Consider the following 24384-nt stretch of genomic DNA (forward strand, 5'->3'; position numbering starts at 1 on the left):
CACAGCACTGGCAGACTGAGTAAAGTTCTGCAGCACACAAACTGCACTCTCCTCATTTTAACCTCTTCTTAGGAAAAAACCTTTCAAACACCATTTGTGTTATTAAAAGCTCCAGATTCAGAGTTGTGTGGGGAGTCTTCAATGCAGCTGAGCCCGTTCACCCCAAATGCATGTCAACCCGGGCACAAAAAATGAGCAACAGCCACAAGCCTTGTGCTTTTAAGACCATGTTTGTTATCATCCCCAAAAAGCAGTACACACTTTCAAAAATAGCCTTAACAACCACAAAGAACAGACAGCAATATGAACAGGAAACACTTGGACAAAATATATCTTTACTTAAAAAATAGCCATTTAAAAACCACTAAAATAGGATTGAAGTACTAAGAGTGCGTGAGAAATACTGGCACAACAATGAAAAATCTGTTTGGCACAGTCTGTGTAATCACAGTTATTGCAAGGTGGCTGGACAAATAAATGCAACAATGATTTTTCTTTCTGCTGAGGTATGTGCAACAAATGTTATTTTTTTTACCACTCCACAGGATGCATTGTACTCCAGGGAGTACCTTGAGGAGTGAAGCTGTCTCTGCTAATAAGAAGTATTTACCTTGCCTAATGGCTATATATCAATGTATTTCTAATAGCAGAATTAATTTAATATTGCACATAAATAGTAAATTTTGGCTTAAAAAGTAAGACGGAGAAGGAAATTGAATAGTCCTCCTCTGATGGGAACACATACAGATTTTCTTATTACTGGTAATGCAAACTAAGCCCACATAAAGGGGAACAGACAAACTTCAATGACCCTCAGCACGATGCCACCATGGAGCTTTATTCTCCTGCGGAGCACAGAGGACTTCATAACTTTCCTCCCTGTTGTATCACTCTTATTTTAATAAACAACCAAACGGCAGCAACGGCCACTATCTTACGCTACTCTAAAGACAAAAATATTACCTTTGATTAACAAGGACTCCTCATCCTAGACCCTCTTTGCACTGTGCAGAAGATATCAGGAGAAGCTGTTTCAAACTCGCCCCGGGGGTTAATGCAGCTCTGGGAGTTTCTCAGCCGTGTCCCCGGCCGCTCACCGATTCCGTATGCAGGGCGCAGATCCCACCTTCTGCGGCTGCCAGGCGGGCACAGCCTGCGAACAATGCCGCCTCTGTCAGCCCGCACAGCGAGCAGGGGCACAAAGACACGCTCAGCCGCAGCCCCGGACCTCTCCTTGCTTCTTCTTGGAGTGCGGGGTGATGAGAAGGAGCGGGAGAGAAACGCTTACGTGTTTATGATAAGCCAAAGCTCCGCCGTGTCCGGGAGCGAGACGGTGTCAGGGCACGGCGGGCGCCCGGGCGCCTGGAGAGGAGACGGAATCTGCACTGGCAACAGCACTCCCTGCCTCGCTTCACACATTTTTGTTTCGGATCCGTGGGTGGCTGCATGAGCAAGCAGCCGGAATAGGGGAGGGGTTAGACAAAATGCAATTTAGGATTTGGAAGCCTTGTCTGCCTTTTCGAGAGGAGGACGAAGAGGCGAAATCGCAGTGCGGTGGCAGAGCAACGTGCCCTTCCCACCCCGCCTGCTGCCACCTGCGCCTCTCCAAACTTCCCGGGACAGCGCCTCTCCCTGCCTGGGCGTGATCCCGGGGACACAGCACAGAGCCAGCAGCTGCTCTCGGCCCCCGGTAACCACACTCGAGAGCCTCTGAGCACGCTGGCTGCTCAGTTTAATTTTCAAGGAGGCACGATGCTTCATGATCTTCATGAGCAACTAGAGGATGAAACAATAAACGACATCCTCAGCAGATGTTTACAGCTGTCACTAGGCAGAGGAGGAGACAGCAGCAGCTTAAATCTCAGTTTTCAAAGCTTTCCTTGGAAATCCAAGAGGCAAAGCCAAAAGCCCTTTTTAACGTCAGATGTCCATAGTTTTCTTATTTTGAAAGGACTATCATGTGCATATATTTCATGCAACTTCATCTTTGTTTTCCTTCCTATGAGAAAATGACAAGCAATGTCTGGCTCAAGATGAGACAGTGATGATTCCTGCTGAAGCCAATTAGAGTATTACAGTTTAACTCAAATATTCCCAAGCCAAACTCTATGACAGATGTGAGATGTTGCACGTTCCTCCACATTAATTATAGCTAAAACCTTAAAACATTGCAAGTGAATGGAGCAGCAAGCAACTTTGTTTTCTTCTTGAAGTAAATAGCAAGGGACACAGAGCTCTTGGGTGCAGCACAGCTATGAACTCATTCCAGTCCCTGATGAACCATTGCAGCCTTACAGTATTTTCCCATGCAATTAGTATTAATTGGTGACTTGCTGGCAATCTCCCAGGGGCCCTATCTCACCCTTTTAGCCAGTCCTACCAGATCAGCCTTGAGATGATCATCAGGGCTAAGCAGCCATCCTGCTGCCCCACCTCTCAAGTGCTCTTACATTTTTGGGGACTTCGGCAAGGGTTATCTTGAGTAACAAACACTCAGAGATACGCTTCTTCCAAATTAATGTATTTGAGTTTGTAACATGAGACAGCAAAGTAAGAGGGTGACTTCTAGAGGGAATTTATAAGCACTTATTTTTAAAAATATGTTGTTTCGAAGCATTTCACTGAAGCTAAACTCCAAAATAATTTTCAGGAGAACTGAGCAGCAGTGCTCAATTCAGTGTCTGGACAGTAACAGACCTGCAAAACTCTGTATCTTGTACTCAAAATTAAGCTGATACAGGACAGCTGTAAATGAGCAATCATCTCTTCTAATTTTATTATTTACTAGCAATTCTTAAGGATTTCCTTTTATGTATTAATAAGATAAAATTTACCTTAAGAATCTTGTCAAAAGGACTTAAGCAGGTTCAAAAGTGCTTTATAATTGCAGAGCCCCACAACTCCATGACAATAAATAAAATCAAATGTTCTTTGACTGAACAATGTAAACATCTAGAACATATCTCAGAGTAGCTTCCAGCACGAATCTCTTTTTGCAGAATTACATAAGTAACCTCAAAACTTTAAAAACTGGTGCTGAGGTGGTTATTCAAAGTCAAAAGGATGCCTGAAAAGAGTACTGTGCAGGGGCAAGCCTACACACACCACTCAAGATCTAGTAAGGGATGCAACATCTAATGGTAAAATACATTAGGAAATGGCCAGAGGCAAAAAGAACTACTTCAACTGGAACGGGTCAAGTATAACCAAGAGCAATGTCCAACAGGCCAACTTTATTCCTTCTCCATTTTCTGCTTCTCCTAAGTTTCCAATCCATGTAAATCAGTGGTCCTCAGTGTTACTCTTCTCATATCACTTTTGTCTGTTACTGTACAACATCTAGAAACCACAACATAACATAAATAGGTGCCTAAAAATAGTGTATTTTGGCTTGGAGGTAGGTAAGAACACTAAAGATGGTTATTTCTCTTGGAAATCTTGAGTCTGGAGTGGAAGAGCCTGCCTGTGCCATCTCATTTCTGCTCTAAGAAGCCTTACCTTTAGATTTTACTTAAGAGATCATGTACTTCGTGTACATAAATGTGAAAGCTAAAACTCAGTCTTTACACTGGTCAACTGATGTAGAGAGATTTATCACTTACATAAAAGTTGTTTATATGACACGGTTTACTGATTTTTTTCTTTGGAGTTACTTCTCTTTGTGAATCTTTGTGATCCTACTTGATTTTCATATTTTAAAGACCTTACTGTCTATTTTTTCCCACATCTATGGCAAGTAAAGATCCAGATATTATTTGTCAGGGCTCCATGGAAAATGAATACTTTCAGACTATTCTCACAAATACTTTAAAAGTGCAGAAGACAACCTCACTGTCACTGGTGCAATTTCACAGCAATTCCATTAACTTGCAGTATCTTTGGATGTACACCGTCAACCTGAGATAGCCCTCACCTCTATCTTACACATCCTTAGCTCTCAAAGTGTATAAAACCACAAGGATATTACTCAGAGCAGCTTAGGTGGCAGAAGAATTCTGTCATTCAGTGGAGGGATGGGTGAAGGAACAACAGAATAAAAGTTTCAGAGAACTTCTCCATAAAATCATGCAAGAGGAAGGAGCACAGCACACAGGCAGGGACAGGAAAGTGCCATATGTGTCTTTGGAGGTGTAGAAAAACTATTAGATTTTTTAGTATGATGCTATTCTGAAAAATCTGGTTTGCTTACAGGATTTTAAAACACACACATGTTCAGACTCCCACTTTACATTTACAACTGAGAGAAAGAGGGACTCAACATTCAGTTTTCTGAAAACAGAAGGCCAAGAGATTCTTTCTTCAAAGACATATGCCAAGACTTAGTCACTGCCACTCTATTATCCTGATAGCAAATTCAATCTTTACAAATACAAAGCAAGCATCTTTAAAGAAATTATGAACATCTCTGGCCATACAGATAAGACTTACACTTGTAAATTACTTCTCTAAATAGGTGTTATATCAAATCTCCAATGAGTCCAGGATAGATGTGTTCAGCCTGCATTAGGTGATAATGAAGCCTGAACCCGAGAGATCTTAGTTAAATTTGTATTAGCTGTTGATGAAAACCAATTTGATAACACTGCTTATTCCAGACTTCCCTCAATTACAGTTTTTTCAGTCAAACTTGTCACTGCTATTCCTTATTTCCAAGAGCCTTACTTTCAGTGACGATTTTATTTGTAGTGTTACGTGGCATTGGTACATGCACCTCACCAGGCCCTTCTGCTTGCCCGAGACAAATTCTGGGTCATACCAGTTCCTCTCCATCTACGGGAGACTAAACAAAAAATTACATTTAACCAAGCATCACCTCTGGCTCTGGCTGGGAGCCTGTGAGAGCTTGCAAGTGTGTATCTCCTGCACATGCTGAAGACAAATACACACCAAACTGCCCCCACTGCTAAGAGGTCTGTATTTCATTTTGAGCTACTGATCAAACTGAAGTATTTTACTTGGACACAGATCATTTGGGTCTGCGCTCTCTTCTCTGCTAAAAGCCCTTTAACTCTGGACTAACTCAGGTCATGTGAACTTTTAGTTTGGCACAACTTGCCTGTGTCCAAAGCCCCTTCTCAGAGCAGTCAAAGCCCCTTCTCAAGTCAAAGCCTTAAAAAGATCTGACGTCTACCAAAATAATCTAAGTCTAATGTCCTGTACTACAAAAATGCAAATAATTTTCTTAAATAATTTTTCTTATGAAATTTGGTTTTCAACATTACAGAACTTATAAAATACTATACATCCAGCAAAGTATTTAAGAATAACTAATATAATTTGCAACTTTATTTCTTACCTGTCTAATAAGCGTTGACAGTGGAACTGAAACTTTCACCTCATCTGAGGTGAAAGCAGTTGTGCATGGCTCTTCAGTTTCCATTTGTAGTAATCAGAATTTCCAACTGTTTTTTCACCACTTGATAGATTTGGCCTTGTTTCCTCCAAACAAGCCCAAATGTATTCAATCCGTCACAGTCAAGGCTAAATACTTACATATGGCTTCCTAATGTTACTCATTAGGACATAGATGGCTACAAATGTGCTTCCTTCGACTTCAGCTGTCTTTTATTCTTCCCTGCAGCTTGCTCATTTTTGTTAAAAAGGAAGAAAGGAATCGAATTACTACGTTTTCATTTTCCACTCTTCCTAATTTTCAAATTTATGCCACTTATAAGGCCCAACTATTCTATGACAAGAGTTTTTTACACCATTTAACAGGACCAAAATATTGAAGGAACAGAGATTTTTTTGTTGTTGTTTGTTTAATCCTTTCCTGTATCCACCCACTTTTCCTATTTTCCACTCCTTAATAAAATTTCAGGTCAAAGATCTTTCTGACTCAAGATATCCAAATGTTTTCAGATTTGGCTAAAAAACTGTGCAAATCCATTATCCTATACTGTCGTATCTAACCAGGAAAAACTCACCTGAATTATTTGAATACATGGACAAGACCTGATTATCTAAATCAAATTGCTAAACTCTAATGCACAAGGGAATATATATATTTTTTAAAAAAATGTCAAATATGATTAGAGTATGCTCAAAATAATTGATCAGACTATAAGATACCAGTGGGTAGAGGTTCTGGAAATAGAAGTGACACCACTCTAATCAGGAAAACAGCCACCAGAAAATATAAATCTATTTATGAAGGTTTAATTTTGAGATAAGTTCAAGAGACAAAAAATTACATCCTCCTGTTATTTGTTGACAAGCTATGATAGAGAGAAGCTTTGTCACTACTTCATCACCATCCATGACTGCTCTGCATCTTGCAATCCAATGGCTGACTTGCATTTCTGACTCCTGGTCCTGTCAGACCCGTTTGAATTATCCCAGTTTTTTTGCCATGAGTGGTGGCATCCTACTCAGCAAAAGCACACCAGATAAAACTGTTTGTGCTCAGGAAATTGCATTATATGGAAAGTAATTATTAAGATGTGATTTTCTCTGTAGAAGCATTTGCACAAACTGTACAAGTCCTCTTACCACAGCCACTGCCATGTAGAAATTGTGGAAGCACATTTAAGTATTGTGGCAGTGATAGAAGTGTCCACAGCATTTATTAAGTCATAAAACAAGGAACATCAACACAAAAAAAACCCCACCCCAAAAATACGCCCCCCACAAAAAAAACCCCAACCACCCCTGCCCCCCACCCCCCCCTTAAAAACTTTTGTTTAACCGCAGTGAATTGAGATAGTGTTAATACTCAAAGTTTAATTTCAGGAAAAACAGGATGGGACGTAGACTCAGAGCTAACCGTTCTTGTTCTCTTTGATTATCACTATATCTTTCCGAGTGAAAACTGGTTTAAAAATCAGGAAAAACAAGATGGACAACCTTAGACCCAATCCAAACAAAAAGCTGGTTAATTACATCAAGCATTTCTTAATGCAACTAAAGGTGTTTGTGCTGTCCTCCTAAGTACCCACAGGACAGAACAGTGAACTGGCTGCCCCTGCACCTGCTTCATGGGACACGAGACTAAAATCTATCAATGTTGCCCAAAGCTCGACTGATCTATGTGGTACAAAAAAAAAATAAAATCCTAAAGGATCTGCTGACCCCTCAGATTCAAAGAGCTTTTGAAGCAAGTGAACAACAGATCAGTAAGAGATGGTGTTTTCACCTTCCTTCTGCTGTTGTGTGACTTCATGCTTTTTGCCTGGATTCCACACTACCTGTGAGAGCTCAGACCTGTTTTTTAATCTAATATTGTCCTCCAATACTTTGTTCTCCCTTGTAGATACCTGTCATGGATGGATTGACACATATCTGAAAGCCTTGCCCAAGCTTTGTTCACAAGACTGAACTGAAAGAATGCAGAGGGTAATTGAAAAGGAATTTAAAAGAGCAAATCTTTCAAGTGTCTGATAAAGCGAGTCTTATGCAAGGGTGCTGAGAACCTGGGCCCTGCCCTGACTTTAAAGTATACTTTAAACAATCACTGCTGAGAGTGAAATGGCCCAATAAGCCAGAGGTGTCCATCCACCAGGAGATTCCATAAAAGCTCTCTAAGTATCTGCTAATAAAGGCCTTGCCCTGGTCACACAGCAAGGCTCTGACAGAAGCTGATTGGCTTCGTTTTTTAAAATAACTAATATCAACATAATGAAAGCTATCCTGGGCATCAAGAATACATTCCAGCTAGCAAGCAGAGGCCCAGCTTTTAGCACACCCCTACTCCACCAGCATTTGGTACACGACAGCCGCCTGCAAGGGGGATATCAAGGCTCTACAGGAGCATGGCTCAATAAAGCAGCCACTGCCAAATGGAAGGTGCTGAGGCAGAGCACCCCTGGCCAGCTTTCCCCTCCATTTTGCTGGGTGAGTTTGCAGACAGCTGTCTTTTGGGTGCCACCACTTACCAGCCTCCTCCCTGTGCACGGCAGCTGATGGACAGAGCTCTGACCAGTGTCCCAACAAGGAGGACTCCCCAGAAAATCTGTACGTCTCTCTTTTGAAAAGGATCTTTTAAATCCCTCTGCCAGTGAGAACTGAATATGACGTTTAAAGGAAACCTGCAGTAACTCGTGGATGGTAAGATTTTTTTTTAAAATTCTTTAAATGTGACTTCTACATTTACATGAGTGGCTGAGACAGCCAGAGTGTTAGTGTGCATATTCACCACCTCCAGACTCCATGCTGGACTAAATGCACTGGAGAAGACAGTAAACAGAATTTCCTATGCCAGCTCACTGAACTGGGAGAGATGCTAGCACAAAACCCTAAATCCCAGAAATGGGATTTGCTTAATCAAGCAAGCTTTGCCAGAAGATGTAATCACACACCACAGAAGATTACATTAGCCTTTTAGAAAAAAACCCACACTTAACCAACTCCTGAAATTCTGCTTTGGTATTTGCATTAAATCCATGCAAATTGTATGGGCTTCAGCATGTGTTTTCTCCCACACCAAAGCAGCCAGATGGACAGCCAGGGATGTGAGAAAAATATTTTCTGCTAAGCCTGAGGGGAGATGAACAAGAAAAGAAGCCCCCATGTGCTTCTCTCCAAGTCCAGTGCATAAATCCCACCCCACCATACTTAAAGAAGTATACAAAAGAAGACATACATGTCTTCTTTTCACAGAGATCTCTTCCTTTGACTGTGGAGAAGGCAGTGTCCTGGCAGCCAGTGGGCAGTACTGGCTAATCCAGCACTCCTGCCAGCTCCTCAACCACAGCCAGGAAGAGCACTTGGGGTGCTCTGTGCTGTGTCAGAGCAGGAAAAATTCTGGGGGTCCCCACCCTCACTGTCCTGCCATCCAGCAAAGCCCTGGGAAGAGGGGTCACCCTGTGACATAGCCATCAGTTACTGCAACACATAAAGTGTCTTTGTAGAAACAGCTTTTGTTCCACTAAAATTCATCTGCACGAGCTTGCTTCCTTCCTAACAGTTGTTAATGGATTTCATTACAGTTTTTCTCCTTTTTCATGTACATTCCTCCCTCCATGAAGAAGGCATGTGAGCAGCTGCAGCCAGCTGTGAGCTTCCCCACTGGGACCCTGACTGCTGCCTCTGAGACACCAGTGACAGTCCTGTGATGATGGAGAGCATCTTAACTGCACACGAGATTGCTTGCTGCTGCCGTGGGAATCCGGGCAGCAAAGTGCTGCTCACATTCCAGCCAGGGACAAGATTAGTGTGCCTTACACACTGCAAGAAGAAGCACTTCATTTGAATTCAGCAGGGCAGCAGAAACAAATTTATCATGTAGAATGTTTATGAAAGCCTCACCCCCTCTGAAGTGCTTCTGGAATAATGTTCAACAATGGTAATTGTACCCTCCCCACCTTTGCTTTTAATAACTGAGGAAGGGAAAGACAAAACATTCATTCTCTTTTTCTTAAAATCCAATTTTTAGGTGACTGTTAGCATCCTCTCTGCTTCAGATACCAGAATTCACCGTGAGTCAAAGCCTGAACATCTTTGCTTGGACAAATCTCCTAGGAACATCAGCCTGGAAAGCATGCCCTGGGAAATAAATCAGTAGTTCCTGACATCTCAGGATCAATAACCCCAACTAAAGTGGATCTCCTCATTGTTTCACTTTCCTAATTTTATGGAACAAAGAAAGTACACTTAAATAAGGGTATGTCACATGTACAGCCACTTCAAAACTAAACCCCAGACATTAAGAATGTGAAATACCCGACATATAGAGATATTCTCCAACTGATTCAATTGGGACAGAGATATAACTGGGCTGGCAGATACACTTTCAAAAATTACAGGTCTTGTACATACAGAGAAATCCCCTTGCCTCCCTCCAGCAAGCAGCTTTTACTGCTTGGTTAGGTTGTTTTTAAGTTCAGTCTTTCAATTAATTCCAAATCCTGATAAAATAAAACTTATTTTGCTTGATCATAAGCTCATAAAACACAAGAAGAGCTTAATGCAAAAATGTGAATAAGTTAAATAGTCATTCAGCCATTTGCTCATTTAAACAGGGGCATTCTTTGCAGTAATTTAATGTTGTCAAACAGACACAGGCAGCATCAAATGCTTTCGCTTTTATGTTGCTCCTCACTGATATAATAATATAATAATATATAAATAGATAATAATATTTCCAACAGATCCTTAAAAAAAAAAACAAACCCACAACAAAAAAAAACCACTTACCATGCTATTTGGGGGTTTTATAACAATATTTAACAGAGGGGATAGGATAAAAGGATAAGGGCCTGAAGTCACGTCTCCAGGCAAAGTACATACGTACTACCCACTATAAACTATGTGCAAAACCACTGTTCATGGACACAAAGACAAAACTAGTCAAGGTCTGCTGTCACCTGTGGCTGCCTTCTCTGAACTCTGCTCCATGCTCCTGTTCTTCATCCACCCCTTTGCTGCATCCCTGTCCTTCCCCTGCCCACTGCTCCAGCCGCTCTCCCCTAACAGCATTATCAGTACGTCTCACAGCACTGCCCATTGCCTGCTTGGTTCATCACTGAATCAACACAACATAAATGCCCAGGCACACCGAGGCACTGCTACATTTATGCTTCATCTATGCTGCAGAAACATCATTTTAAATGCCTAGAAAATTGTTTTAGAAGACCCTGGTTCTGTTCTTGAAGCACTCTAGCGAGGAAGTGGTTAAAAAAAAGGCAAAAAAATCACAGCAAGTTATCTGAAATACTGTATTCCCATCATGTTTCCCACTTCCAATCCTATTTTTTTCCTATACAAGTCTTTGTGCATTTGCTGTTAAAAACATTAGAAGGGCTCTGGCTTTCTGCAGGTGGAAAAGGCCAGAAACTGATCTTGTGTGCAGGAGCAACACCTCTTCACCCACCGTGAGCCTGCAGTGCTACATCAGTCCTTTATTTCTCCAGACATGCCTGCTTAGAAAGAACCTTTCACAGGAGTTATTTTAAATACATTCTGTCCCATGCAAGCATGCAACCAAAGAAGTTTAAACCCTGCTCTTGACATAGTCTTTTTAAACACACATGGGAGTTCACAGGAACCATTTGTCTTTCACATCTGTGGTTTCAGCTTTACAATTTCCATTTGCTCAAGACATCTTGTCACATTCTCATTCTTATTTTAGTGCTAGCTAGCTTAAAAGAGTTACAGAGATGATCATTTTGACTCAGCATCATCCTCCTATCTTTATGTTAAGGCAAAAGACAAAAAAAAGACAAAAAAAACAGCCTTACCCCTTCATATAATTTTAGGTTCTCACTAATAGTGTCTGAAGGGAATATACATGTGTGAGAACAAAACAGAGCTGCACACATGCAAGGGGAAGGATTCCTACCACTGCTAAGAGTCCATCTTCTGCGTTTTCCTGACTTGGCAGTACACTAGAGACACTCTGAAACAGTGACAATGAGCAAACAATTCCCTTTAAAAAAGCCTTGTAAAGAAGTATTTGATAGTGTTAAAGTTTTTGTCTCTTAAACATGCAATTCTCTACTGAAAGCAGATAAGGTTAAGTAAAATGAAGTGGCTTAGGATTATACACAGCCAGTTGGGTTTTCTCTAAAGAAACACTGCACAGACCCTTTACAGCCTGTGAAGCTGAGTTTCTAAAAGCCAAAAGAAGCAGCATGGAGTAACTGAAGGCTTGTGTCAAAGGACAGCAGCAGGCAGGACCCCACACAATGGGTCTGCATTGCAACCGCACTAATACCCTCATTGCATAAAAGGGCAGGAGCAATAAATAGGAATTAAAGGGAAGATTAATTCCCAGTGGGTTTTACAGCTAAGAGGCATATTATTGGGGCTGCAACACCAGCCAGGAAGTTTTGATCCTGTTGGCTGCTTTGGTCACTGCTCCAAACCAGACCTTGACTCTGCAACATCACAAGCAGGACACCTGGTGAACACTACAGATGAGGAGGCTGTGGAGAGCTAATGTGGAAAACATATAACAGAGCATGCTTCATTCAAATACCCTCATTCATGGCTTTAGCTTTTGAAAGGAACAAAAATAAAAGCGAAGAAATTACACTAGCGATGCTTGCCATCACTTTCAAGAAGTGGAATCTACTATACAATCTGAGAAATTATAAATAGAAGAATTCAGGAGCGTAGAAAGAATTACATGAAATCAGAGCAAAAACATGTCTTGCAACAAAGCCATGAAGAGAGTAACAAATAGAACTGGCAAAAAATACTGGTGCATTCAAAAAAATCAAACTATATAAACAGTCAAGTTCAAATTAAAACTACTTAGACTTAGCTATAGGTATGAAAAGAAATACACCTACAAGGAAGAAAATAAAGCAACATGGACTTAAGCAATGTAGCTATGTTAAAATAAAGCCATATTAAATTCTGTGCAAGTTGTGAAAGATTCTTTGCCTTTTTTTTTTTTTTTTTAGTAAAATAGTAGAGCTCGCCATCTGTTTGTGGACAGCACACGACAAGAGTCCTGAAACACTGAAAAAATCTGTACCAGAAACCTCCATGCTCACTCTGGTATCCCATAGCACAGCCACACCAAGTTCAGCTCTCCTTATGTCATTTTAAGTGCTTCCAAGCAAACCAAGCAGCTCCGCATGGAGAGCCGTGGGATCCCTGAAGAGCTCGCCTTGTGCTCCTCACAAATCCCAGCACTCAAGGAACAAATCTCCTTTTGGCACTAAGCTCACCTAGAGCCTTAACAGAAGCATCCACTGTGTCCTGTAGCCATGGATGTCCCCTTGGGTGTGACCCCACGGCGTGGTGTCTCACGGACAGGCCTGCCACGGGGAGCTGACTGCTTGGGAGAGCTTGCTGGAGGGGAAACAGCAGAATACACCGAGAAACTGAGATAAAAGTTCCTTCCTCATTCTGCCCTGTGCAAGGACCTGAATCTTCAGCTCTTCTGGTGAATTCTCACCTTTGCACTATTTATCTTCTCCACCCTCAGCACTGCTACTGTGAGCACTTCCAGGATGAGGAGGCTGTCACCACATCAATATTCATCAAGGAGATCCTGAAGAAAGTTCATTTATTTTTCAGAATTATTACAGTTAATTGGAAACATCTGCTACAACTATCTGTATGCCAAATCATCCCAATGTACTAGGCAGGAATACCCACTCTGACCTTTCTGGATAGGTTTTGCCAACAGCATCTTTATTGTCAAAGAAAAGACACCGTAAGACTAACCAGCCAAATGCAGAGTTTAAATTGTCTCTGCTCATTTACACAAAGCAGTAACATATGTTGTGCTATCACAGCTGTGAAAGGTATTTTCATCTCCACGTTGGCTTTTAACTGCTTTCTTGCAGTGAGCCAGGTCAAAGAGTTTTGGGAACAGCACTCCCCTCTGACACCCAGTAGCATCCTAAACCTATCAGAGTGCTGCAGTGGGAATATCCAAGCACAAGCAATCAACATTTTACATTTGTATTGAGATTAATGTCAATAGATTACATGAATGTAAGTACACTATTTAATGTAATGTGAATGCTGAATATTTTTTGAAGTATGTATGTGGATAAAGGATAGCTATTTGAATGTCCAGTGGCAAAACACTCCTGTGGGGATAGAATGCAGCCTAAATATGAAGTATTTGCAAATTCCAATAAATATTCACTGAGACCTAGTGAAAATCTCAGCTGGAACTTGCAAACATAGAATTTCTAAACAGGTTGTCAATCATAATGAAAAATGCATGTGCAGACTGGACTTCCTAAGTATTACTAGCCTTCTGTCTAAATCCATTGTAATTTTGTTTTTAATAGGGTGAAATGTGAGGCATGATCATTTTTAGTAAAAAGATTCTGTCAAAATGGTGAATTATTAATGGAAATCACAATGTCAAATCTATTTTCTTAAGGAAAAAGATGAACAAGACATTCATATTAAAGAGTGAAGCATGGTTGTACCTCTGATGAAGTGAGATGAATGTTTATATTATAGATCTTACCCATAACAGCTGGAGACTTCTTACTGTCTGTATTAGGCAGCATGATGGAAAAATTTGTTAAAAAGATAAGGAGTAATAACTCGGAACCTCCAAAGACATCTTTGAAGCAGATGCTCCTCCCTGAGATGCCAGACTAGAAAACCTTACTCAGGGAGAGAAAAAAAACCCCACAAAAAACCCACTGATAGTTTCAGCCAGATTTTTTTTTTAAATTACATTACTATGGGTAAAATTTTTACACAGATGGTCACTATGAATTCTCATCCCAAACCAGATTAGAAATAGATTTTCTTGTTACACAAAGAACAGAAATCAATTTTCTGTAATGTAATCCTCTTAGGTCCATGCCTACCCCAAGGGTAAGAAGAACCACAAATTTCTTGTTTAAGAGTGTGGGAATGTACAATTGTTTGTTGACACCATTAAGAAGTTTCAAATTATTGTGAAAGAACTTGTACACACCAACAGACAATAAAAATGAACTGAGAAAAGCAAGAAGACCATGTAATGTCTGGATAAGTATTTTTATTTGGCAGAATTGTAATGCTGATAGTAATAATGCAAAAATAATAATGCCTCTGACTGAAAGAGCAAGTATTCCCTTATTGCCTAGAACAGAATAGTTCCCACACTACATTATAACTGGAGCAATAATTAGGATGTGAACTTCTGGTCCAGTTTTCTTCCTTTTATGCAATAAGGTTATAAGGACATTCACCACTTCATCTCATGAGTTTGAACTAACTGATTTGTATTTTTTTTCTGCCTTCCTCAAGAAGAGACAGTGATAAGGCAGGGAATGATTAACAGTGAATATCTAGAGATATTAAGTGAATAAACCCTTGGATGTCAGTGTTCAGGTTAAAGTTCAATGCCAGTTAAGAAGTGTTGTTGAACCCTCATGATACTGCTATATAAAAATAATACAACTGCTCTGCAATTTTAAGGCATAATCAAGTAGAAAATTATAGAGTGAAGTGTATGGTTCCTGAGCACATTCATAGGTCTTCATGCCTTGAAATATAAAATCCTTCCACTCATTTGGACTCTGAAGCAGCTTTTTCTCAGAGAAGCAGTGGACAGTGCCACAGCTTCCTCTGTCCCCTTGGGGAAAGCCCTGATCAAACTTTCCTGGATTCATTGCAGAAATACAGAAGCTATATTCACAGGGAAGTGGGAGATGTGCCATTTCTGTTGGTATTAAACAGAACTAGATGACAGAGAGAAAATCACACATTCTTGTCTGTAACATCAAGTCACTCTTGATTCTCATGTTTGTTGGCTTGCCATGCTGCACGTCTGACACAAAAGACAATCCTACTCTCACAGCACAGTAAATCAGCAAGTAAAATTCTTGGAAAAACAACACTGAAATCTGTCCAATACTTTCCTAAAAATGCATATTAAATCTGCTTCAGCCATGGGAACTTGATTAATGTGTTTAATATATTTGGAAGAAATAATCATTCATATCAAGGGTAAACAATGCAATCATGGAAAATGGGTGAGAATAATATGAAGAGAGAGGGAAAAAAAAGAAGCAGATGCTTTAGAATATAATCCCGCTACTGATAACCGTTGCCATGGCTAATCCAAAAAGCAATATGCCCTAAGTGGAGTAAACTGTCATCTCCACTGTGTGATAGTTAAGGCAAAATGAGTATTAGCATATGAATAAATGAAACTAATGGCTGGATTTTCTGTGAAATCTCAAATTCTGCTTTTTCAAGATTAGGGAGACCAGAAATAGTGACACATGCTTTCTCTTGAAATCAACACAGCCCAACAAACCTCAAAGGAACACGTGCGAGGAGGGAAGATGAGCAGCCACAAGAGTGGGGAAGAAGCAGCACCTGCTCTGACCCAACGCAAGCACCACAAGCTCAGCTGCAGGCTGATCCTGGGGCCCAGCAAACCACCAACCCACCACATCCTCCTCTGACACTCAAGCTCCCTCCTCAGCGCATCAAGGTCCCCTCCCAATGGCAGTACCCAAGCAGCAGAGAATCCATGCTTTGGCCAGAGCACAGTGACGGTCCCCAAGGGTCCCTGTCTATGCCTGCCCATGAGCTCTGCTGGCAGGGGGCACAGCAGAGCTCATGCTTACCCACGGTGTGCCCGGCAGGGGAAGCCAATTCGACCAAACAAGCAGTTTAAGAGCTCCAGCCTGCCACTGGGAACTGCAAAAATGTGGGACATGGTCCTTACCTCACCATCAGGACACAGCTCTCTCTTGTCTTCCAAGAGCAAAACTTACGTGCTGCAAAAAGGGATTTTTTTCTATTTCTCTGCAGGCAGGCCAATATTTAGATTGTGCTTAAGAGCAGTGATGGCTGATCATCCAAAGAGGAGCAGAAACTCCTCACATTCCCACAGCAGCTATGGGCCTGGGATAAGCAGATGTGACTGACAACCATCCCTCCAGGAGCTGCAGAGTTTGCTCTCTCATAAGTCTCCCCCTTTCCTGCTGTGCTGCAGCTGCGCGCACAAGAACACATCATCCTTCCCGCTGCTCGCAGTGCACAGACACAGACACCACTGGGGAATGCTTCAAACACATGGAAGCAGCTAGGAATTTAATTAAAGCATCCAAACACAGAGACGCACACGCACATCCCATTCCTCAAGAGAAACACCTCAAATAAATACAGGAGCACAGGACTACAAGGAAATTCATGAGTCCTTTCTATGAACTCTATGATGCTCCATCCTAAAGCTGCTCTTTATTTTTACCTCTGCTACACCTGGAAAAGTCTGTTAACAAACCTCAAAGATAATCAGGGACTGTTTTTTATTGCCTGGCCTCACTTTACCCAGAGTAAAAAGCATAGCCTTGCACTTTGCACCACTGCATTTCATGCCATATCTATCACACCAACTCAGAAGAAAACAATCCTTGTATGATGCCGAGATCCTCTTCTGAAATGCCAGTGACTCTTACCTTTGAGTCACCTATAAATTCATACAAATTCTCTCACCTGTCAAATTCATGAACATACTACTGCTTATTTATGACAATGATATGAAAATATTAAACATGTTTCATCTCCATTGAGGAATTTAATTAGAAGATTCCCTTTGGCCCAACACTCCCGTTTTAAGACGAATATTGACATCTCCTCTTTATTCAATTCTCTACATATTTAAAATTTCTTCTATAAATCTTTTTCTCTTGCCATTCTAATAGATCTCCATGTGGATACCACATTCAAATTCTTTATCAAGACTGAGATGAATCACATCTATTGTTTTTATTTAGCAACAGAACTGAGTAAAATGGAACAGCTAACCTTGGCACAAAAATATTTATTAATAATTTTTTATTTTATTCCATTTTCCATTAGCTTCCCTGACTCTATTATGTTGTTCAACATTAGTTCTAAAATGTATTCTAGAGGTTGGCCTAACAGGCTGTTATTTTCCCAAATCCACTTCCCCTGGCACCATCTCAAAATCTGAAGTTTACACTTTATATTTCTCATTCTCATGCCCCACTGTTCAATATATTCTTCAGAAAGTCTGCAATCTCATGTAACAAAAAATGGCTTTCCAGGGAGGAGCAAAAATGCTTTTTAGAAGTAAAGTCTGACAACCTCTCACTGCAAGCCTCTGGAAAAGAAGTGATGGATATTGTTTCTCTGCCTTGTCCCTGAAACTGCACTGCTGTTTTAATGTTGCACTACACTGGTTTTCTTCAATAGCTAAAATGGGAAACGTGATTCTTTTTAAAGAGGCCTCCCAAATCAAACCTAAAATCAAATACCTCCCCATAACTTAATTTAATAGGTTAAAAGGTCAAGATTCTCTTCACTACCAAAGTACTTGTCCAATTCTCAACAGGAAATTTAATATCTGTCATCTGGAGCAAATGTGTATAATGCAAATGGCATTCAGAAACTCCACTGCACTTTGAAACTAAACCCACTTTTTGTAGCTACTGCTTTCAACATCATCAGAGTCTGGAAATGAAACAAAGCCTTGTCTCACTGACATATTCCTGCATTAACATGAACTCCAACAAGTGAGTTTAAATGGCTTTGGCCACCAACTGTGGAACTCTGATGTACATTCTACTGTACGCTAGTCTACAACCTAATTAACAGCTCTGCAAATATTCCAGATATCTGCTAATATTATGCACAAAGATGTAATTAGAAGTGTGTGTGAACACAGATATGTTTGAATAAAAAGAGAACAAATGTGCAGCTCCAACTGATATTGTTATTAACTCATTCTCAGTGCCGGTATCACACACCGGGTTAGTGTAAGGTTAATGCATACCCCACACTGTGACCTTTCAGACTGAATTTAATTGCATCCCTATCAACGATATAGCAAAATGATAAGGTGCATCCTGATTGATTTTCTTCCTTGCAGACCACAAGAGCTCATTTCAACCAAATCCTGCCATTAAATTTACAGCACAACTGAAAAGGAGTTTTAAATTATATACACCCTAATCTAATATTTGAAACTGTTGTATCAAAGACTCTCTCCATTATAAGCTGCAAAATCCCTATTTGCCTCTTCTGTAAACCCGCTACACTATGTACAGCATTATCCTTCAATTGTTAGTGTGCTTAAAATGTGTGTCTAACACTGTCAGAGCCATGCTGTCAAGCGTTAAAGAGCACTTTTAGGCATTCTGCCCCTGTAATCCTTGGGGACTTCAGAAACTACAAGTCAGGGGAGAATCAAAGTAAAGAGAAAAGACAGGTAGATCATCATGGACCTAAGCGCAATGTAACCTCATGACAGACATTTCTACTCTGCATGCACAACACATTTAGGTTCTACAAGAATTTACTATCCCTACTTCAGTAAAGCTGGGACGAGTATCTTTGTTAACATACCAGTGCAGTACCTGAACTGGAAAATTTTGTCAGAATATTTTATAGACTATGATTACTGTATAAAGTATTATATGCCTCATTATAGCAGGGTTTATTCAAGACTTAGTGTCTTCTGTTTGATAACAACTTAGATGTTTTGTGAATTTTTAGTTGTTCTTTCAAACAAATTTTTGGTGATATTTTCAGATATTCAATGCTAAGACAATGCGTTAAAAATGCCCATGGGAAACTTTGAGATATGTGTCTGTTTTAAGCAATTTCCACTCACAGTGGATGAAAGTAACAGCCAACCACGCTGGGATTTCAGGGTTTTTTTTTAAGGAGGTGATGGCAGGCATATTCTGTTATCACTGTATAAGAGTTTTAGCTATTGCACTCATCATCACGGTCAGAACAGCTCATCTGCATGAAAGTTCTGAAGAGCACTGCGCACAGCTGAACCATCACTTAGATCACTAGCATTTAGAGGAACAGCAACTTGGATGAGCCCCAAATTATGTCAGACCCAACATCTCATTTGCCAGCAAATCATCTGTATCAGAAATTACTTTAAATGACAATGCTAAAATTGAATTTATCCGATGTTTAACATGCCCATTAAAAGGAAATCCCTCAATGTCATTCACTGAGGCTGAGATGCAGGGAATCAAATGACCACGTGGTCATGGCCACAGTCCACCCTCGACAGTATCCCTGACTTTGATAACCTGCAAATGCTCTGGAGTCAAGGAAGAACTTCCCACTCAAAAACTCTCACTTTCACAGGTGTTCTATTTTCATGAGTCTCTGATGCACAGTTACTGAGATAGTCTAGCCTACTAGAGAATCTGTCACTTTACCATGACTCAATTTTAATTTCACAGCAAGGCCATACCCATGGTATGTACCCATGCTGGAGCCTCCTGAAGCCTTCAACCACCCCTAGCTTCCCTTGGATGACCCTCGGGAAAGAGAACACAGTGGCAGCAGAAGGTTGGGGTGGACCTGAGGCTGGGAGAGTTTTGCAGAGCTCTCAGCAAAGTCAGTGCTTTAACAAAGCAACCTCTTGAGAGCCCACTGTGAACCGAAACACTGAATTTCTCATTCAATTCATCAGAATGCAAGTGCAGTGTGAACAACTCCACCAAGGCAAAGACAGAATTAGCCTCATCACACATGCAGCAGCATATGTCTCTTTCAACATGCACTGCAAAATAGATACTGAATGGAAAACAGATGACTTTTAACTTCCTATTCTGTCTACTGGTAAAAAAAAAATTCTCAAAATCCTGCATATCTGCATGTAAATTACTGTACTGTAAAGATAAATATCAAAGTTATGCAAGACGATAGATAAGTAGAAAGACTTAAAAGAACAAGGAAGAAATAAAAACACCTACAAAACCTCCAAAGACAAAAAATAAACAAGTTTATTTGTGTTCCCAGGAAAGTCCAAAGCCAAATATTAGCATTTTTTTCTGGAGGCAGCTTTCTGTGTATTGAGAGCCAGCTTAAATAAACGGTCGGCTTTCTTTCTCAGAATATTTGGGGAGTCTGCAAATTTTTTTCTCCTCTGAGAAAATAAACATGAAAAACAAAGCAGGAACAACTTCACACAGGAGTAGCAAAGAAATTCAAATGCCTAGTTAAAATTATAAATGAAATTTTGACCCTGCAAAATGCATATGAAATGCTGTCAGGTGGAATATTTGCCAGCCACTCTTCCGAGGAACAATCACAGAAATCTACCTTTGTCACCTCCTTGTTGATCTCCTTTCCCCATGCTTCATTTAGGCATTTTATGTGGCTTTTCAGTTTTATTCCCATATAGTCTTCCCTCTTAGTCTTACCTTAGCCCATTTCCTGCTAGATCCCCAGGTTCTTCTTTGGTATCCCAAAATCTCAGTGGAGGAGCTGCTGATACCTAACATTAGAGGTTCAGAGTCTCCAGTCAGCTTTAAGCTGCAGTAAATTCTACTACTCTGTAAAGCCTGAAGGGATAGTACTTTTCCTTCCTTGCTAAGTAGTAAACATTTCCCTTCCAGTGGGCAAACAAATTATCTTCTGTTGTTTGTAAAGACACTCTAACAATACACTTGTTTACCTTTAAAAATGTCTTTGTGCTATCCCTAGTCTAGCTCAGGGAACTGAGCCGAAGGTGGTGCAGCTGACATGCAGCAGGCAGGAGTAAATGCCTGAACACCCAGAGAATCTCTGCCCCACCAAGTACAGAAACAGTCACTCTGAACCTGAGTTTGGGCTAAGACAGCAGCAGCAAACTGGATCTCAAGACAGTAAATATCTTTAGTAAGCAAATTAATTTTACTCATCAAGTCAGCAGAAATGTGGTTTTCTGCCTCCAGGGAAGGGTGCAACGTGTACTCATTAATGACTGTTTATTCAGATCAACACTGCCGCTGTATAAATTCCCCACCGCCACTACCTTACATGAGGCATTTCACGATCAAAGTATTGAAATCAACACTGCCAAAGCAACATTATTTGAGCAGTCAAGTTAAGCACAGGCACGTTTGAAGGATCAGAACTTAATGAGGTTTTTTTGGTTGTTTTTTTGGCATGAATACAACAAACACTTCAACAAAAACATAACTCTGCCCATGCGAAGTACAGAGGTCTGCTCATGCAATTAGCATCTACAAGCACAAATAACTATTTGTGAGAATCAAACAAATCATTCAATATTATTAATTTATTTCATAAATAGACTAATTACTTCTGAAATAGCTGCTTTCCCAAACAACATGGCTGATATGTAATCTGTTAACCTTCATTTACCAGTTTTCATTTAAACGAATCCTACATATGTGACCCAGCTTCATTAAAACCAACAAATGTCGCACAAATCATTGCACATGGATTCATCTAAATTAAAACCAGTCTACAGCTGACAAAAAGGCTGAGAGCAAACTAGTAGCTCTGTCTTGGTCACCACAACCTCAACTGTGTGATGTGCATCAGCATACACCTTAGAAAATGTAAAGCCTGCTAACTCACAGGGTCCTTCTGAAAATGTGAGCACATCCACTGCTCACACTGCTTCGTTTAAAAGCTGGTTTCAAATTTATCAAATGCAGTTTGAAACTGAAGGTGACTGAAATGTTTTGCACCAGTAAGTGGCTTGCTACGAAAGCTGACGTTAGAAGTATTTCCCAGATGTGGGTTAAGATTTCCATAGAGAGAGCAGGTGAAAGAGAGAGCTGTGGGCTCCTGACCAAAAGCCACTGACAGCCTGCATTAAACAGCATTTGCTCAGGATGTGTCACACAAGAGACCTGAGGCTGGGTTCCTGTTGCTACAGGAAAATGCCTGGCCAAAATACACTTGGCTGCTCTGGCAAGAGTTTCTCTCCATATTGTTTTGTTAACGTTTCCAGAATGTCCAGATTTGCTCCTGTATGAAAATACAGAACTCTCACTTTGCACCCAAATAAACTCTGGGATTTGACTGGTCACAGCCACAGACTTCCAGTGCATCTCCTGAACTATCAATACACAAAAGAACTTAATATGAACTTTTCATAACATTTAGTAAGAAAACTTACATAAATGTCTCCTCCAAACTCTGATTAGTATCTGCCACACTTTGATTATTTTTGTTTTTTCTGTGCATTTTTCACATTCAGAAACATTTTTATGGTTTTAAGGTTTTTTATGGCATCAATAAGCTACATGAGGAATGAGACAGACAAAACCAAAATGTAACACAAAAGGTCTCCAAAATAAGCTATAATGTCATCACCAGACAGTAACTACAGAAACATCATGGAAATAATACAGGCAATAAATTGAAGCTATGTGAATATTTATTTTTATTTTCAAGACAACTCCTGAAATTATGAGATCAATTCGGCCTTTTTTTCCCTCTCATCACTTTTCAGACTTGTCAGAAGGAAGTGTAAAAACACTGCAATCAATACTCTCTCTTGCTAGCCTGGATTAATAGATTTATGTTAATTGCAGACATCTACATAAAAATACCTCCTAGTATTCCTCTTCCACAGGACTTTTACTGAGGATAAAATTCTGACCACACAAATAAAGTAAAAAGAAATTTTTTACTTTTTTTTTTTTTAAAAAAGGGAAAACTTCCCTTGTAGCACACTTTCAGCAAATGCCACGAAAAGGTCTGGCTGCTTCCAAAGGCTTTGATCTTGCTATCATGCAGCAGCTCCTGCCTGAAACAAGTGACCTTGGGGAGACTCTGAGGGAATGGGGATCACTCATCTTCTAAACAGTCTCCTCACATCATGCTTTTTCATACTCTATTTCCTTCCAGGCTGGACTGCATGAAGCATCAAACCTCTGCAGCTCCAGCTAATGGGATGGGAGCTCTCAGCTCCTGAAAGGCCCACACTTCTCAGTGGACAGGACAGCAGGACACCTGCTCCCCCTGAGACCTGCTCAGGCTGATGGGGTGGTGCTCAACTTCACCTCGGTTCTCTGAAGAACATCCAACAGTGAAACAACAGAAGAACAACTAGCCAGCATGGATCACTCACAGCTTTCAGACAGGGAGAAAACCAGCAAGAAAAAGCCTTAGCCAATAAATGGGGATTCTGTGGCTTCTGACATTTCTTTCAATAGCATGAACTAAGACCCAGTAAGTATCAAGTGAAGAATGAGTTGTCCTGGCTAAGCACCGAGCTTAGGTAGTGGGATAGAAAATAACAAGAAAAATCACTGAAAATGCAGCATCTGCTGACATTTTCCAGCATACACTGACCTTTCCAGTACCTTTACATTTGGCTTTGCAGCACAATTACAGTTTCTGCTCTACGTATCGATAAGATCCTCATTATCTGAATTCTATCAAAATCTTTACACTTCTCAAGAGAGCAGAGAAAAATGTCTGTCTGAAACAATATTCAGTTCAGTGACACCAAAAAGACCCCCACCAGCTGCTGGGGTTAATTGTTCATACCACTGGACTGTAACCTATGCAGGTAAGCAGGGGGAAGAGGCTGATAACTAACATGAGGATGATTCCTCATGACAGTGATAATAGAAGGTGGATAAAGAGCACAGAATGCAACATTCAAAGACAGAGCCTAGAAATTGACCCTTGCAATCACAAGCTCACCTGCAAACTAGAAATCGTTTCATGGTACATGAGAAGAGTCCAAGTTAATTTGTCACTCTGACCTCAGAACCTCATACTATCCCTTGTTTAAATCAACTTACAAGGTTATAATGGCTAGTTTTGTTTCTAGCAAACCTACAAACTTGCTTTCCTTCACTTCTCCTCCTCCACTTATTTCATATGCAAAGGTAATACATTTTATAACAGAAATAGGGAAGATCTGCATTAAGTCATGTCTGCTTCAGAATTCAGTTGACTCCCCACCAGCTGGAATCTATTATTTGATTAAAAATGTTGTTGTGCCAGCTGCCATGCAGCACGTTTCACTATTCTGAACCCAGGTGGAATTAAATCCATACTGAAAATGAAGTCTAGCATGAATCCGCCACTTCTCAATACTAATGCACACCTGGAAAATAAAAGCATTAAAAAATACCACAAACCTAGCTTTCCTAGACCTGGCCACCCCAATTTCTAAAGCAGAAGGTGTTCAGTGCAGAAAATTTCAAATTTCACATATTATAAAGTAGTAATTTCATAAAGCAATGTCCTAATTATACGCTCAGGTTT

At 40.4% G+C, this 24384-nt stretch overlaps 1 protein-coding gene across 9 annotated transcripts in view; it reads right to left on the reverse strand.

Moving 5' to 3' along the window:
- Window positions 1-24384, reverse strand: part of PAG1 (phosphoprotein membrane anchor with glycosphingolipid microdomains 1) — a 111278-nt gene that overhangs the window by 48551 nt on the left and 38343 nt on the right. For 2 of the 9 annotated variants that reach the window (XM_058832245.1, XM_058832246.1), the window contains exon 1: window positions 20565-20640. The exons of 3 other annotated variants lie outside the window; for them this stretch is intronic. The gene's annotated coding sequence lies outside the window, so the exon portion shown is untranslated. Of the gene's footprint in view, window positions 1-963; window positions 1586-20564; window positions 20641-24384 lie in introns of those variants that run through there. 4 more of the 9 variants (XM_058832240.1, XM_058832242.1, XM_058832243.1 and 1 more) reach the window with 3 other exon arrangements.

Source organism: Poecile atricapillus, chromosome 2 (assembly GCF_030490865.1).
Source record: "Poecile atricapillus isolate bPoeAtr1 chromosome 2, bPoeAtr1.hap1, whole genome shotgun sequence".
NCBI classification, from domain to species: Eukaryota; Metazoa; Chordata; class Aves; order Passeriformes; family Paridae; genus Poecile; species Poecile atricapillus.